This window comes from Mustela erminea, chromosome 2 (genome assembly GCF_009829155.1).
Source record: "Mustela erminea isolate mMusErm1 chromosome 2, mMusErm1.Pri, whole genome shotgun sequence".
NCBI classification, from domain to species: Eukaryota; Metazoa; Chordata; class Mammalia; order Carnivora; family Mustelidae; genus Mustela; species Mustela erminea.
Window position 1 is genome coordinate 64,913,679 of NC_045615.1, and position 15,352 is coordinate 64,929,030.

Sequence of the window (15,352 nt, forward strand, 5' to 3'; positions counted from 1 at the left end):
ATAATTCTGAGATTTTCCAATGAAAGACATTTTTAGAGTTAAATTATATTATGTGTTTACTTTGATAGTCTCAGTTCAAATTCATGAGTCCAGGCATCAGTCATGCGAATGAGCCTGTAACACTTTGTCAAACCAGAAACAAGGAAATTATCAAGAAACGCTAGAATTAAACACAACAAAAACCACAGGATTATGTCAGAAGGACTCAGAAGCCAACTTCAAGAAGTTGGCTTCTTTCACATCAAAGATGGCAAAATCAGATTAGACCAATAAAGGGATAATAACTATAAGGTATTGACACAAATAAAATATGTTTAAATGTAGATGTTGATATGATGATAATTAGAAGAAAACTCATTGTCAGCTTTGGAGGATGCTAGAGAACCAACTCATTATTTTGAAAACCGATAAAAGAAAGAAGTAAACATGTACCCTGCCTTTTCTGCATTAACTGTAAGTCATATAGTGAAAAAATTGATGAGAGGGGCACTTGGGTGACACAGTTGGTTAAGCATCTAACTCTTGGTTTCAGCTTGGGTCATGATCTTAGGGTCTTGAAATTAAGCCCCCTGTCAAGCTCTGTGCTGAGTACGGATTCACTTGAAAGTCTGTCTCCATCTTCCTCTGCCCATCATGCACACACTCTCTCTCTAAAATAGATAAACCTTTTTAACACATTGATGAGAGGAAGTTCTCCTTGTAGAAATATAGCTAATAAATGAAGAAGGGAAGAGAGGATTATGATATCACCATTTTTGCCTTGTAATGAAATAATGGATAAAGACAATGATGCTCATGGTTGCTAACATCATGAAAATAAAGAACATCAGAACTTTTTTTTGTATTGTACTATGATTTTTTGCCCCCTGTACTATTAATGCCCCTTCACAATCAAACCTGATTCTAAACAAGCTTTCAGGCCTAATTACCTAGTTTACAGTTAATGCAGAGGAAAGAGGAAGATGTAAAATCACCATAAATGCAAGCAATTAAATCCAAACTGTGGAAAACCCTACATTATAATGACCTGATTCTCAAATAATTCAATTAAAGGGGGACAAATAAAGAACTAAAGATTAAAAGGAAACTTAAGATAACTATTAAGCAATTAAAGTATATGGAATTTGGGGTGCCTGGGTGGCTCAGTTAAGCGTCTTCCTTTGGCTCAGGTCATGAACCCAGAGTTCTGGGATTGAGCCCCATGCTGGGCCCTGCTCAGTGGGGACTCTGCTTCTCCTTCTCCTCCTCGCTTCTGCTCTCTCTTGCTACCTCTGTCACTCTCTGTCTCTCTCTCTCTCAAATAAATAAAATATTTAAAAAATAATTAATTAACTAATTAAATGTATGGAATATACATTTAATTGAAGTCCGACTCATATAGAGAAGAATTTGACCACCGACTCATATAGAGAAGAATTTTTAATGTATATAGCAAGAGAGAAAATTTGAAGTCCCTGGATTCTTGATATTAAAGGTTTACATTTTTGGTGATAATAGCTTTGTTGTTATATTTTTTAAGGAGTAATTTTAAAGCTACATATTAAAGGCTTTATCAATGAAATGAAAATGCCGTAAGTATTCAAAACCAAAATGGGGTTCTTGGAAATTAAACACAAGATAGCAGGAGTGGAAGAGAAGGTGAAGATACCTCGTGAATGCAGAGCAAAAATCCCCCAAAATAGAAATAGAATTTTTAAAAGAAAGAACAGTCCAGGAAACCCAACATCCAAATATTAGGAATTCCAGAAAGAGAAAAATCACAAGAAGAAATAACCAAGGAAATTATTCAACAAAATATACTAGAAGTGAAGGACTTGAGTCTTTCCCTACTGCCTGATCAGTGGATAAAAATTGAACATACAAAGCACGGTACTGTTGTTTGGAAACCCTATAAGCTTCCAGAGAGAAGGAAAGTTCAAAAACAGTCGGGAATAAAAATTAATTGAGGGTACCAAGAAAAACACCGAGAGCTAGAAGACAAATAGACCAATACTTTCAGAGTTCCAAAAGAAAAGAATTTCCAACCTAGAGTTTTACATCCTTGCTCAAGGAAATAATGGAAGATGTGCTCTGCTTAAATGGGGAAAAAAGGAGACATGGCATTCAGAAAACAGGAGTTTCCACACAGGAGACAGCCCAAAGGGAATTCCCAGGTTGATGGTAAAGGAAGATCCAGGGATGACTGCCATGTACTGGATCTAGAGGATACTCAGTCAGAAGGCTCTCCAAGGAGTCAGAAGGCCCTTGGAAAGCCTTGTTTAAGAAGACAAAATTAATAGAGCTTCTGATGGAAATGACCTTACTGAAAATGATTCAGACAACTGAAAAGGAGTTTGGGGTTATATTAGTTGTAACTATTTAGAAAAGTAAGACATCAAAAAGGACACATTTATGGCATGCTTCCTTTTTTTTTTTTTTCCTTAGATTTTATTTATTTATCTGTCAAAGAGAAGAGCAGGCACAGGGAGAAGCAGGCTCCCCGCTGAGTGAGGAGCCCAATGCAATGCAGGACTTGATCCTAGGACTCTGGGATCATGATCTGAGCTGAAGGCAGACGTTCAACCAACTGAGCCACCCAGATGACCCTCTCATACCCTTTCCATACAAGCTGTATTTCAGGGTAATCAAATAGTTGATGAAGAACAGTTTATACTGATAAAATTTTAACTAATAAATGCAGAAGGAATGTTAGCATTTTTTTAAAGATTTTATTTATTTATTTGACAGAGATTACAAGTAGGCAGAGTGGCAGGCAGAGAGAAAGGGGGAAGCAGGCTCCCGGCTGAGCAGAGAGCCCGATGCTGCACTTGATCCCAGGACCCTGAGACCATGACCTGAGCCAAAGGCAGAGGCTTAACCCACTGAGCCACCCAGGCTCCCCAGAATGTTAACATTTTTTTTTAAGATTTTATTTATTTATTTGACAGAGAGAGATCACAAGCAGGCAGAGAGGCAGGCAGAGAGAGAGGAGGAAGCAGGCTCCCTGCTGAGCAGAGAGCCCGATGCTGCACTTGATCCCAGAACCCTGGGATCATGACCTGAGCTGAAGGCAGCGGCTTAACCCACTGAGCCACCCAGGTGCCCCAGAATGTTAACATTTTAAAATCACCATTTTTGATGGGTAGTGAGGAGGGCACTTGTTAGGACGAGGACTGGGTGTTATGTATAAGTGATAAACCACTGAATTCTACTCCAGAAACCAATATTGGTTGCACTATGTTAACTACCTAAAATTTAAATAAAGAAAGAAAGAAAAGAAAAAGAAAAATCGCTATTTGAAACACCTGATGAGGTAATTAATATAGTCAATAACCCTTAGTGTCTGTTAAAAGTATTCCATGAAAGATAGTGTGATGGTTAATTTTAAGGTATCAACCTTAATGGATGACCGGGTGCCCAGATATTTGGTTAAACATTATACTGGGTGACTTTGTTGAGAGTGTCGCTGAATTAGATTAACATTTGAATCAGTAGACTAAGTAGATTGCTCTCTCTAATGTGGGTGGGCCTCATCCAGTCTGTGGAAGGCGTGCTTGGAACGAAAAGGTGACTCCTCTGCATGGTAGAGGGAACTCCTCCCTCACCTCTTTGAGGTAAGATGTTGGTGTTTTCCTGCCTTCAGACTCCAACTGAAACATTGGCTTTTGGGGCTTACGCCCTCTGTCTTTCAGACTGGAACTTAGGCCATCAGCTCTTCGGATTCTCAGGCTTTGGGACTTGGAGTGGAACCATACTGACTGCTCTCCTGGGTCTTCAGCTTAATGACTACAGATCATGAGACCTCTCAGCCTCCGTGATCACGTGAGCCAATTCCTTACACTAAATCTCTGTCTATCCATGCTATTGGTTCTGTTTCTCTGGAAAACTCTGGCTGCTACAAGTAGGAAAGGTGATTTTATAATGGAGGGATTAGGTTGATACCACCTGCACCTACTTACAAATTTTAGCATCTTCTGAAACTGGGGCACATATCAGGTACCTTAAAATATGATATAATAAGAAATACTCAGCACTGATTGTCTTAATCTGTGTTGTTCAAGAAGCAGGGCATGGAAAGAAGTATTTGAGTACAAGTCATTTATTTGGGAAGTGAGCCCAGGAAACACCTTTAGTAGAGTGGGAACATGATTCAAGAACATGAAGGAAGTCAATAAAGCAGCCATTGTAGGTAACTGGAGCTTAACCCCATTGAGTAACTCTGAGAAACTGTTGAATACGTGCTTCCAAATAGGTTACCTGAGAGGAGAGAGCTGGCATATTTATACCACTCCCTTCAGTCATTATTCAAGGACTACTCGTAGGAAGTGGAGTGTTCTCTCCCTGGTAATTTTGGGTGCAATCCACGTAAGCAGAAAGAGCACTGGTCCCACAGAGAGCCTTCATGCAAAGAATGGAGGTTTATTCACCAGTGGAAGTCAGGATGATATGTTCCACAGTAGTAAGGGTGGAGAGGATACGCATGCTGCACCAGAAGTGTTTGCTGTAACCACTTATGAAATATTTGGCCTTCTGGCTAAGCTCAAGAAAGTAGTCTTTAAAAAAAAAAAAAAAAAAGGCAGCAAGGGCATATGTCTCTCTCTTTTCTTACATAAGAGGTTTCTTTTTTTTTTTTTTTTAAAGACTTTATTTGACAGCGATAGAGAGAGAGAGAAAGAAAGAAAGAAAGAGCAAGCACAAACGAGCATGAACAGGGGGAGAGGGGGAGAGGGAGAGGGAGAACCAGCTCCCTGCTGAGCAGGGAGCCCAATGCAGAGCTGAATTCCAGGACCATAACCTGAGCTGAAGGCAGATGCTTAACCGACTGAGCCACCCAAGCGCCTGAGAGGTTTCTTATTTTTTTTTTTTAAGAACCAAAAGAAATTTATTTGTAAAATTTCTTACTTGACCAGTGGTGGGAACCAAGAAACACTATACCAAGAAATGCTCAACTAACACCCTAATAGTCTCTAAGCTGGTTCAGACAAGAGAACAACAAAAGTAGCTCTTGATTATTAGGCTGGAAAGATGTACTTCTTTATGTCTTTCAATTGCACAAAGAGATACATTTAACCACATGGTCTGCGCAAGTAGCATCATAGTATCTGTAGACATAATTGGGTCATAGCTTCCAGGGTGCTATTCCTTGTCTACCTTACATAGCTGTTTCACCACTCTTGCTAATTTCTTTGTCGACTCCTTTCTCTTTTTCTTCTCCTTTGTTGGTTTTGTTTTTTCTCTTTCTCTGATGTCTCCTTTCTCTTCTGCCCATCCACTGTCAGTTCCTTTCTCTCTTCCATGGTTGGCTTCTTTCTCTTCTTCTTTGTCATGAACACTGGTGTAAAACTGTAAATACTCAGTTCCGAGCAATTTCAATTGCCAAAAATTGTATCCTGGGGGCTCTTTAGCTGATTCTGATTTGAGCTCTTCTGGATCCAACACATCTATCCTGAGTTTCTCAAAATTTTCCCGAAACTCAGAATAGATTTGGTCATCCACTTTGGTGAGTTTCAAGAACTGTGGGTCAACTGATGAAATCAGCTTGTAGTAGACTTCAGCATGCTGCATTGCTTTCATGGCCCAAGCCATCTCAATATCAGGATCGTTGCCATAAGACTCGGCTGGGAGAGAAAGGGCATGTGCCACAGACGCCAGTTCCCCGGAAACCGGCTCAGCAGTTCCACTGGTCATCTCCATGTTGCACCCCACAAAGCAAACGCTTGTTTCCAGGAAATGACTATTTGCAAACCAGGTTTCTTATTTTTAAGAAGAGATAAACAATAAAGAATGCTACAAAGAAAACCACGCACACACACACACACACACACACACACGTGCATGCACACACACAATGAAAGAAAAAAAAAAGGAACCATCTTCAGAGTAAAACTATCAATGGTGGAAAGGAAGGATGGTAATAGTTTTACTACCTGGCTCAGCTCTAAATCACACATACTTGGTCACAGAAACGTAAACATGAATGCGTGTGTACGCATGTGTGTATGATGTGACAGAAGAAGAAAGAGGGATAAATCTTCATTTTCCAAAGTGAGAAACCAGTAGAGATATTGCCTAAAACATAAAGACCATGAGTAGCAATACAGGCAATCTTGTTATTTCAAGATACAGAGATATGGACCAAGAGATTCACCTGAAAAACTTCAGAATGGTTGCTTCTAGGGAAGGAAAACTGGGGGAGGAGATGAAGATGACCAGGGATTTGCTCTTTGTCTTAAAATTCCTTATAGTCATTTGAGTCTACACTATTTAGATAATTTTTACAGAGACATACAAAAAATAAAAGGATGAATTAGAGGTCAAATGAAGTGAGCATGTGGGAACAACCCCTAAGACGTTTGCCTTTAAAAAAAGAGCAGAGAAATGAGACAGAAATAAGACAGCTGAGAAGCAATACAGAATCAAGGTAGGATGTTTTAAAAAGAAAGGATAAACTAGAGCAAATTATATGCTGATGAGAATGACCCAACAGAGAGCAAAGGTAATTAACTCATGGATGGAGGTCCTTAAGGATTTGAGTCCAGGGCACAAGTGAAGGTAGCCCTTTGACACAGAGTAGGTAATTCCTGCAAAATAAAGTAAAAAGAGAAGACAGGCCTAGATACCAGCCCATTTGTATGGGAGGTGGGAAGATGAAGGACTTTCCGCTGAGGGTTTTTATTTTCTCATGTGAATATGAGGCAAAGCCATTAGCGAGGGAGGACCATACTTTGAGAACTACCACTCTGAATAATGAATGGGCGTTCCTAGCTATCTGAGATAACTTACTTTCATAGCGTAATATACATTCCAACAGTCATCAAAATAGAAAAGAGAAAATTAAATTTTTTAAGCTGAAACAAGGAGCTATAAAAATTAGGAACCCAGAGTGAAGTGTGTTTTTTTTTTAAGATTTTATTTATTTATTTGACAGAGAGAGATCACAGGTAGGCAGAGAGGCTGGCAGAGAGAGAGAGAGAGAGAGAGAGGGAAGCAGGCTCCCCGCCGAGCAAAGAGCCCGTTGCGGGACTCGATCCCAGGACCCTGAGATCATGACCCGAGCTGAAGGCAGCGGCTCAACCCACTGAGCCACCCAGGCACCCCGAGTGAAGTGTGTCTTAACCCTTTCAGGAACACAGGTATTCTCAGGAAGAGGGTAATAGTTACCTAAAAGCTTGGTGTCAGCATATCGTAAGTCACTCACCTGAGTAGTAGCAAAATGTCACTCAGAAGATGGTCTGGGATGGGCAGAACTTAAAAGTTGCTGCACAAGGTAACACACGTTGAGGATCCCATTCGCCCTCTACCCTCTGTATTGTTAGTTAAAGCTCCACCAACTGAGAAACTGGTGAGATGATTTGGAGGCAAGCAAGGATATTTTATTTCCATCTGGAAGGAATCACTGCAGATTCTGGAACATTCCCTCCCTCCTACTCACATCAAGTCTCTGGGCTTGCTAGAAGCCAGATTGTAGAGAAAATCACCCACCTGGTCAAGGCAGTCCATTTCTTCACATTTTGCATATGTGGAGAAAATACATGAAGACATATCTTCTCCAGCAGGGAGATTTGATTGAACAAGAGAAATAGGACTAAATAAAAAAATCCTTAAAATGTCACTTATCAATCTCATGTGAAACATTTCCCTGGTGGTTATTGCCATTTTTTATCTTAGAAAAAAGTCCCCAAATAGTGATTTTCATAAGACAGCTTACTAAAAATTACTCTATTTGAGAATTATGGTTTGTTGATAATTCAAAGGAGCTCTTTTTCACAGTGAGTAGAAATAACATGCTAGAATTCTAGGTTTTCTACTAATTAAAAGACTACTAATTTCTAGTAATTAAAAGGGTAAATCATATAACTTCTGGGTTATGTGGGGGTCAGTTGGATAAATTTACTCAAGGAATTCTTCAGTTCTAAAATTATTCTAGGTTCTTAATTTAGGTGTCACTTGTACCTGAAAACAGATCCATATATTATTTTTAAGCATCTTACTGTGTTAAACATTGTGTTGGTAATTTCTGTATGTTAAAGTAGCTGAGTAATAAGTAATGGGAAGCAACACCAAACAGCATATATTCTTTTTCCTAGATTCTTTCAGCATAAGCATAGTGAAACTCATCCATGTTGTGTGTATCCGTAGTTTATTCCATTTTGTTGATGACCTGACTCTGTTGTAGGGTGTTAGGATTTTGTTAAATTAACATTTGTTAAGTTGAGCACAAGTGCTGGAGGGTAAATTGTGGCTCAACAACAGAACACAAAAGAAATAAAGAAGTTCAGGGGCACCTGGGTGGCTTAGTCAGTTAAGTGTCTGCCTTCAGATCAGGTCACAGTCAATCCTGGAGTCCCAAGATCAAGCCCCACGTCTGACTCCCTGCTCATGGGGGATTCTGTGTCTCCCTCTACCCCTCCACTTTGCTCTTCCCCCCTGACCCCCACCTGCCCCACACACACTCTCTCAAATATATAAATAAAATCTTTTTTTAAAAAATTTCATCACTCCCAGGTCCCAGGTTCATCACTCCCAGGTCACAAGGCAAGGTGCAGGGGTGCAGGCAAAGAAAGAGGCAGGAAGAGGCAGGACCTGCGGCAAATGCCTTTATTAGGATCCCAAGGTGGAATGCTCTGGGGTTCCCAGACTAAGGCCCGGTTGATGAATTCAAATCAAAGAGACCAGGGTTTCTGGTAAGCTCTGCGTAAGTCTCATCTTTTTTTTTTTTAAGATTTTATTTATTCATGAGAGAGAAGGAGTACAAACAGGGAGGGGCAGAGGGAGAGGGAGAAGCAGGCTCCTTCCTAAGCAGGGAGCCCCAGGAGGGGCTCTATCCCAGGACCCTGGGATCAGCACAGGAGCCCAAGGCTTAACTGACTGAGTCACCCAGGCACCCCTGTGGGGTCTCATCTAAGGGGCACATAGGGGAAAGTCCTGGAAGGCTGGGGAGACTGTTGATCACAAGGGCAGTTGGGGAAGTCATATGAGGAACCTAACATTTGCATGTGACTCTGTGGGCTGTTATCTGGGGTATGTGCTTGCATGAGGGGCTAGTGTCCATGTAAGGTCCCTGCAGTTCCCTTGGCCAAACAACATAGGTGCCAAGGCACTGCTACAGTGAGTGGCTTAGTTAAATTCACACCATGTGCACATGCCATGATTTGTTTATTCATCTATTGAAGGATATTGGGGTAATTTCAGTTTGGGGCTCTTACAGATAAAATTGCCATGAACATTCATATGCAAGTCTTTGTGTGAGCAAATGTTTTCTTCCCCCACCCCTCACCCAGGGAGTAAACCTAGGTTTATCAATATTAGGGGAATGACTGGACCATGTGGTAGGCATTTGTTTACTTTTTGAAAAACAGCCCAAACCATTTTCCAAAGTGTTGGTACAGTTTTACATTGCTGCTGGCAGTGTATGAGAATTGTAATTGTTCCACATTTTTGCCAGCAGGTTGGTATGTTTGGTCTTCTTCATTTTAGTTGTGGTAATAGTGTGCGGTGGTATTTCATTATAGTTTTAATTTGCACTTCCCTAATAACTAATGATGTTAAATATCTCTTCATGTGCTTATTTGCTATCTCTGTATCTTCTTTGGTTAAGTGTCTGATTGGATCTTCTGCTCATTTTCTGACTGAATTGTTTGCTTTCTTATTACTGAGTTTCGAAAATTCTGTAAATATTCCATGTCAGACATTTTATTTTCCACCTCTAGAAGTTCAACATGGGTCTCTTTTTATTTCATTTTTATTTATTTATTTTTTTGAGGGGGGCTATTGGGAGAGGCAGAAGGAGAGAAAGAATCCCAAGCAGGCCCCATGTCCAGTACAAAAGCCCCATGCAGGGCTCAGTCTCACAGCCCAGAGATCATGACCTGAGCACAAACCGAGAGCCAGGCCCTTAACAAGCTGAGCCTCTCAGAGCCCCAATGTGGGTCTCTTTTTAAAAATGTCTCTTCCATGCTTCCATTTCACATGAGCAGTCTTTCTCCTACTTTTTTGAGTGTATATAAAATAACCATTTTAATGTCCTTACTTATGAATCATTTTCTGTGTTTTTAGCTCTTTTTATTGATTCATTTTTCTCAGTCTAGGTCATATCTTCCTCTTTCCCTGCCCTGTTCCTTCTCTTTACCAGACCCCAGATATTGTGAATTTTACCTTGTTTAATGCTGCATATTTTTGTCCTCCTATAAGTATTTTTCAGCTTTATTCTTGGTCACAGTTAAGTTACTCAGAAATGGTTTGGCCCTTTCAATGCCTTAGCCTATGACTAATTGTGCCCCACCACTCAAAATACCATATTGACTCCTTTGCCAAAAGGCATGGTTTTCCACTCTGGCTAGTAGGGATGTGACCTATTCTTTGCTGGTTGTGAGCTCAGGGCATTTTCCCCTTTGCTCCTTTTGGATGGTATTTTTCTCTGTCCTACATTAGTTTCCTCACTTGCCTTTGCTCCGGTGCACTTTCTGCCATCTCTGGAGCTTTCTCTGTGGTAACTCTGTCCTCTCAAGTACTCTATCCTCTGTCTCAGAGCCCCAGCTTCAAATTCTCAACTCAGTGGGACCACAGATTCCCTGGGTTCTCCTCCCTGCACTGTGGCCAGGAAACTGTCTCCAGATAGTAAGCTGAGGCAGTCAAAAGTCTTACCTCATTTATTTGCCGATCTCTCAGGGGTCACTGGCCTGAACTGCCTGATACCAATGTTGGGAAGCCATTGTTTCATTTATCATTTTAGTGGGCTTTGTTCATTGTTTCTGGTGGGAGATTATATCCAATCACTGATACTTTATCTTCCCAAAAGTAGAAGTTACTTTTTTTAATGTGGCTACTTTTATAGTAATAACTTCTTTGCCTTTGTTTTTTTAAGTTTCACCATTTAAAATATATCCCTAGACAGTATAATTTGGTCTCAACAATTCAAAAGGTGCGCTATGTCTTTAAAATGATTTTTTTTTTTAAAGATTTTACTTGAGAAAGAGTGAGCAAGAGAGAGAGCATGAATAGGGAGGGAGAGAGTAGGGAGAGGGAGAGAGACAAGCAGACTCCTTGCTGAACCAGGAACCCAATGTGGGGCTTGATCCCAGGACCCTGAGATCATGAGCTGAGCCAAAGGTAGGCACTTAACCAACTGAGCCACCCCAGTGCCCCTTTAAAATGATCTTAATCTCTAAATATAATCCTCCATCCTTTTCATTTCCTTATGGTGCCTCTAAAGGGGAGTAGGGTACACCTAAGTAAATTTGGAAATAGGTGGAATCTGAACCAAAAGGCAAAAGGAACTGCATATAAGCACTGTGCTAGTTGATAAAGTCATTCCGCATAAGGGAACAGCTTACCAATTCCAGTGCCACTATACATGTAGAATGGAATTAAACAATTATGTAAGTGGATCACAAAGTAGGAGCCCATTTTTTCACCACTGGAGTGAGAGTCAGATAAGCAAGGTCAGGAGAGGAGTGGTGGGCGGAGGTAAGCAGGGAAGGTAGTGGATTTTGGATTTGAATTGGACACATTAGGAACAATTCATGTTTAGTTTAATACAGATGCGGATGATTATATACGAAATATTTATAGATATGTGTATATATACATAAGTGATGTACGTGTTTCTTGGCTCTGTCCCCTGAGAGAGCTCACAGGAAACCGCACTCCAGTAGAGTGGGTCCAGATCTTGCTTTCTAATACCATTTCCAATCAAAGGAACCATGGTTTTGGGAGAAACAGCTGATTCTAGGACTAGTGAAAAAATACACAGGATGAGCCTGGAACATCTTGGACTGACAGAGTGTTTTTGAAGTACAAGAAATAAAAAAATGAAAACAATAAAACACAGCATTCATGTAGATCTGTCAAAGAAGCACAGCAGCCAAATGAAAGAGCTCCCAATGAGCTAAGCTGGAAAATTTTTGAGGAAAAAATAAAGTAGTATAGGATTATCACAAGTATTAAATATCTTTGAGTCCATATTGACACATAAATGACTGAATAATATATAAATGGAGAGAAGAGACAAATATCCCATGCATAAGGATTCCAAATAATTTATGTAGATAGTCAGATCTCAAGGAGAGGAAGCAAAGATTTCTACTCCTTAAATATGGACTGTGCTCACTTCCTCTACATTATGGAAATGGAAAGCAAACAGGAACTTCACAGGGAAGAAACCTGACAAATACTACCTCAGCCAGGTTAGTAAGATCAACATCAACTGTAATAAAGCATGCTGATAATGTGTAGTCTTGGTCTAATGTGATGAAAATGACATTTTACCCCATGATCTTCCTTCAAAAACCCATAAGCCCAGTCGAATCATGAGGAAAATGTCAGACAAATTCCCTTAGACAGACAACCTACAAAATACCTCACCAGTATTCCTTAAAACTGCCAAGGTCACCAAAAACAAAGCAAGTCTGAGAAACTGTCACAGCCAAGAGGAGCTTAAGACATGACAACTAAGTGTAATATGATGTCCTGGATGGGGTCCTGGGTCAGAAAAAGAAATTAGGTAGAAATTCAAAAACTGAGGAAATCCAAATAAACCATGGACTTTAGTTAATAATGTATCAGTATTGATTCATTAAGTGTAACAATGTCTCATACAAAGGTGAATGCTAACAATAGGGAAAACAATGTAGATGTATATGGGAACTCTCCGTACCATCTGCTTAATTTATCTGTAAATATAAAACTGTTTTTTAAAAAAATAAAGACTATTTTTAAAAAAGGAATCCTGACACCAAATGCTAAATCCCCAAGTTCACTGAGCCTGTCTGGACAACAGCAGGCAAGTTTTGTTCACTTTTGGCATCTCAACTTAATTCTCCCTCCTGAAAATTGCAGCTATGCCTACTGTTTGACTTGGTGTTCGAATGTCAGTATTCTGTCTCTTCTCACTGACATCCTAGACATGCATTGCTCTGGACCTAACCTGAGTTTTCTGGTGCTGTTCTCCACTGCTCACCACTCTCCCCTAGTCAATACACTAGAGAGTGGTTGCGTTTTGACTCCACCATAGGCTTAGACTTAAGGTCAGAAACCCTTTCTCCTGGTTTCCCACTGTTCCCTAGGAGAGCTCTGCCTTAGTAAGTCATGAAATTTGCACAGTTCAGCTTCCCCCGTGTCCATGTGCCCTTTCCTTTTCACCCATACCTTCCTCCTGTAATTAATTTTCTGCTATTACTTTCTGGTAGTTGGTGGGTGGGGAGGGAATAACATGTCCAGAACTAGAATTTTCATCATATATTTCTCAGATCCTTTAAAGAAACATCGTCCCCTGTAGCCAGTTTCTTCTGCAGCTGTTGATCAAAGAGTTTCCTGTGACAGTTGTAAACACTGAGCAATTTTCATTGCCAGCTGACCTTGGCCTACCTGTTGTAGGACACTAGGAGGAGCTCCTACAGTGTCTGCATGCTGGCAAAGGGGCCATGTGATAGTGCACTACTCCCCTGACTATGCAGTTGAATAGAGTGTTTTCTCATTCTGAGAGAGAGAACATAGGCCTCACTCCCTGACATCATGTACTAATTAGACTCTTTCAGATAGTAAGAAATAGAAACACAGACGGCCACCTTAGTTAATCGAGTTTCATTCTCAAGATGGGAGAAGAAAGGGAAAGGAGGAGTTTCTGCAGCCACATGAAATGCGGTAATAAAAAAAATAGCACTAAGGGCACCTTGGTGCCTCAGTCAATTAAGTGTCTCCCTTCAGCTCAGGTCATGATCTTGGGGTCCTGGGATCCAGTGCTATGTCAGGCTCCCTGCTCAGTAGAGAGTCTGCTTCTCCCTCTTCCTCTGTCTCTCCCCACCCCACTTGTGCATACATGCTCTCTCTCAAAGAAATAAAATCTTTAAAAAAAGAAAAAGAAATAGTGTTCCATAGAATGGAAACTCCTTTACTTTCCACTTCTGCTTCTGCTAACTGACAGATTTTTTCACAAACTACCCAAGTGACAGGATATAATTTGATCTATCACAATCCAATTTAGGCTACTCCTTGGCGAGGTGTGAGGGATGGGGCAGCTGGATGATGGACATTGGGGAGGGTATGTGCTATGGTGAGTGCTGTGAAATGTGTAAGGTAGATGAATCACAGACATGTATGCCTGAAATAAATAATACAGCGTATGTTAATAAAAAAATAACATAAAAAATAAAACAATTCAGGCTACCCCTTTTAGTAAAAGCTCTCAAGTCTCTTTTAACTTGCTGGCTAGCCTACGAATCAGTGCCTCCAGGTCAAGTGTCCATCTGGAGTCTAAGCACCTGTAACCAGTAGATAGAGTTCTGTAGTCTAAGGTACAGCAATTCATTTATTAGAAAGCACCTAGATGGGGGTTGTCAATCTAGAAGAAACTCAGAATCTTATACTGTCCTCTCACAGAGCTATTTTCCCAAAGTTCCTTCTGTTGGAAATATCAATTCTTTGTAATGTCAGTGTGTGTTTTGTGGAAAAGGGTCCTGTGAAAAATCTGACTCAACAAATATTTATAAGTGATTACTAAGTGCCAGGCACAGTTCTATGCACTTAAATGTGTGGGAAATATGGGTTAAGCAAAAAACAAAAAAACAAAACAAAAACAAAAAACAAAACAATGACAGGGGTGCCTGGATGGCTCAGTTGGTTAAGCAGCTGCCTCCAGCTCAGGTCAGAATCTCGGGGTCCTGAGATAGAGCTCTACGTTGGGCTCCCTGCTTGGCAGGGAGTCTGCTTCTCCCTCTCCCTCTGCTTGTGCTCTCTCTCAAATAACTAGATAAAATCCTCTTTTTAAAAATGACATGTGTAGGAAATATCTTCAAAACAAAAACAAAATCTGTGCACTTAAATGTGTGGGAAATACGGGTTAAACAAAATAAAACAAAACAATGACATGTTGTTAGCATGTCATTATAATCTCAAGAGAAGGGCTATAGTTTACACCATCTCCCAAATCTTTTAGACCAGTTTCTCTTTTTCTGAGAAGCATTTCTTAAGCCTCAGATTACGTGAAAGATACATCTTGAGAAACGCTTGATTTTATGATTGGGGTTCCAGGAAATGATGTTGTCAGGGGACACATGTGCTATAGCAGCTAGTCTCCACAAGGCACCCCCTCTCCCCAATGAACCACCCCTCCTGGTATTATTCATCCCCTTGTGTGGTCCTCTCCCATCCTGAGCCTAGGCTCAGTTTGCTATGACTTACTGTAGTGAACGTAATGTAGCAGAAGTGACTGTGTCAGTTCCAGGCTTAAACCTGACAATTTAAGAAATCTGGCTACCTCGCCCAAAGTCCTACCTGAAGAGGCCACATGGAGAAAGAGAGGCTCTGATACAACATGAAAAAGACCAAGGAATCCAACCAACAGGGAGAAGAACCAAAGCCCCAGATACCTGACTCC

At 40.6% G+C, this 15,352-nt stretch overlaps 1 long non-coding RNA gene and 1 pseudogene across 1 annotated transcript in view; one reads left to right on the forward strand and one right to left on the reverse strand.

The window, feature by feature from the left end:
* Positions 1-15,352, forward strand: part of LOC116584572 — a 36,960-nt gene that overhangs the window by 1,553 nt on the left and 20,055 nt on the right. The window contains exon 2 of the long non-coding RNA XR_004283238.1: positions 3,672-3,801. This is a non-coding gene — a long non-coding RNA (uncharacterized LOC116584572). The remainder of the gene's footprint in view (positions 1-3,671; positions 3,802-15,352) is intronic.
* LOC116584570 lies at positions 4,869-5,690 on the reverse strand (annotated as a pseudogene).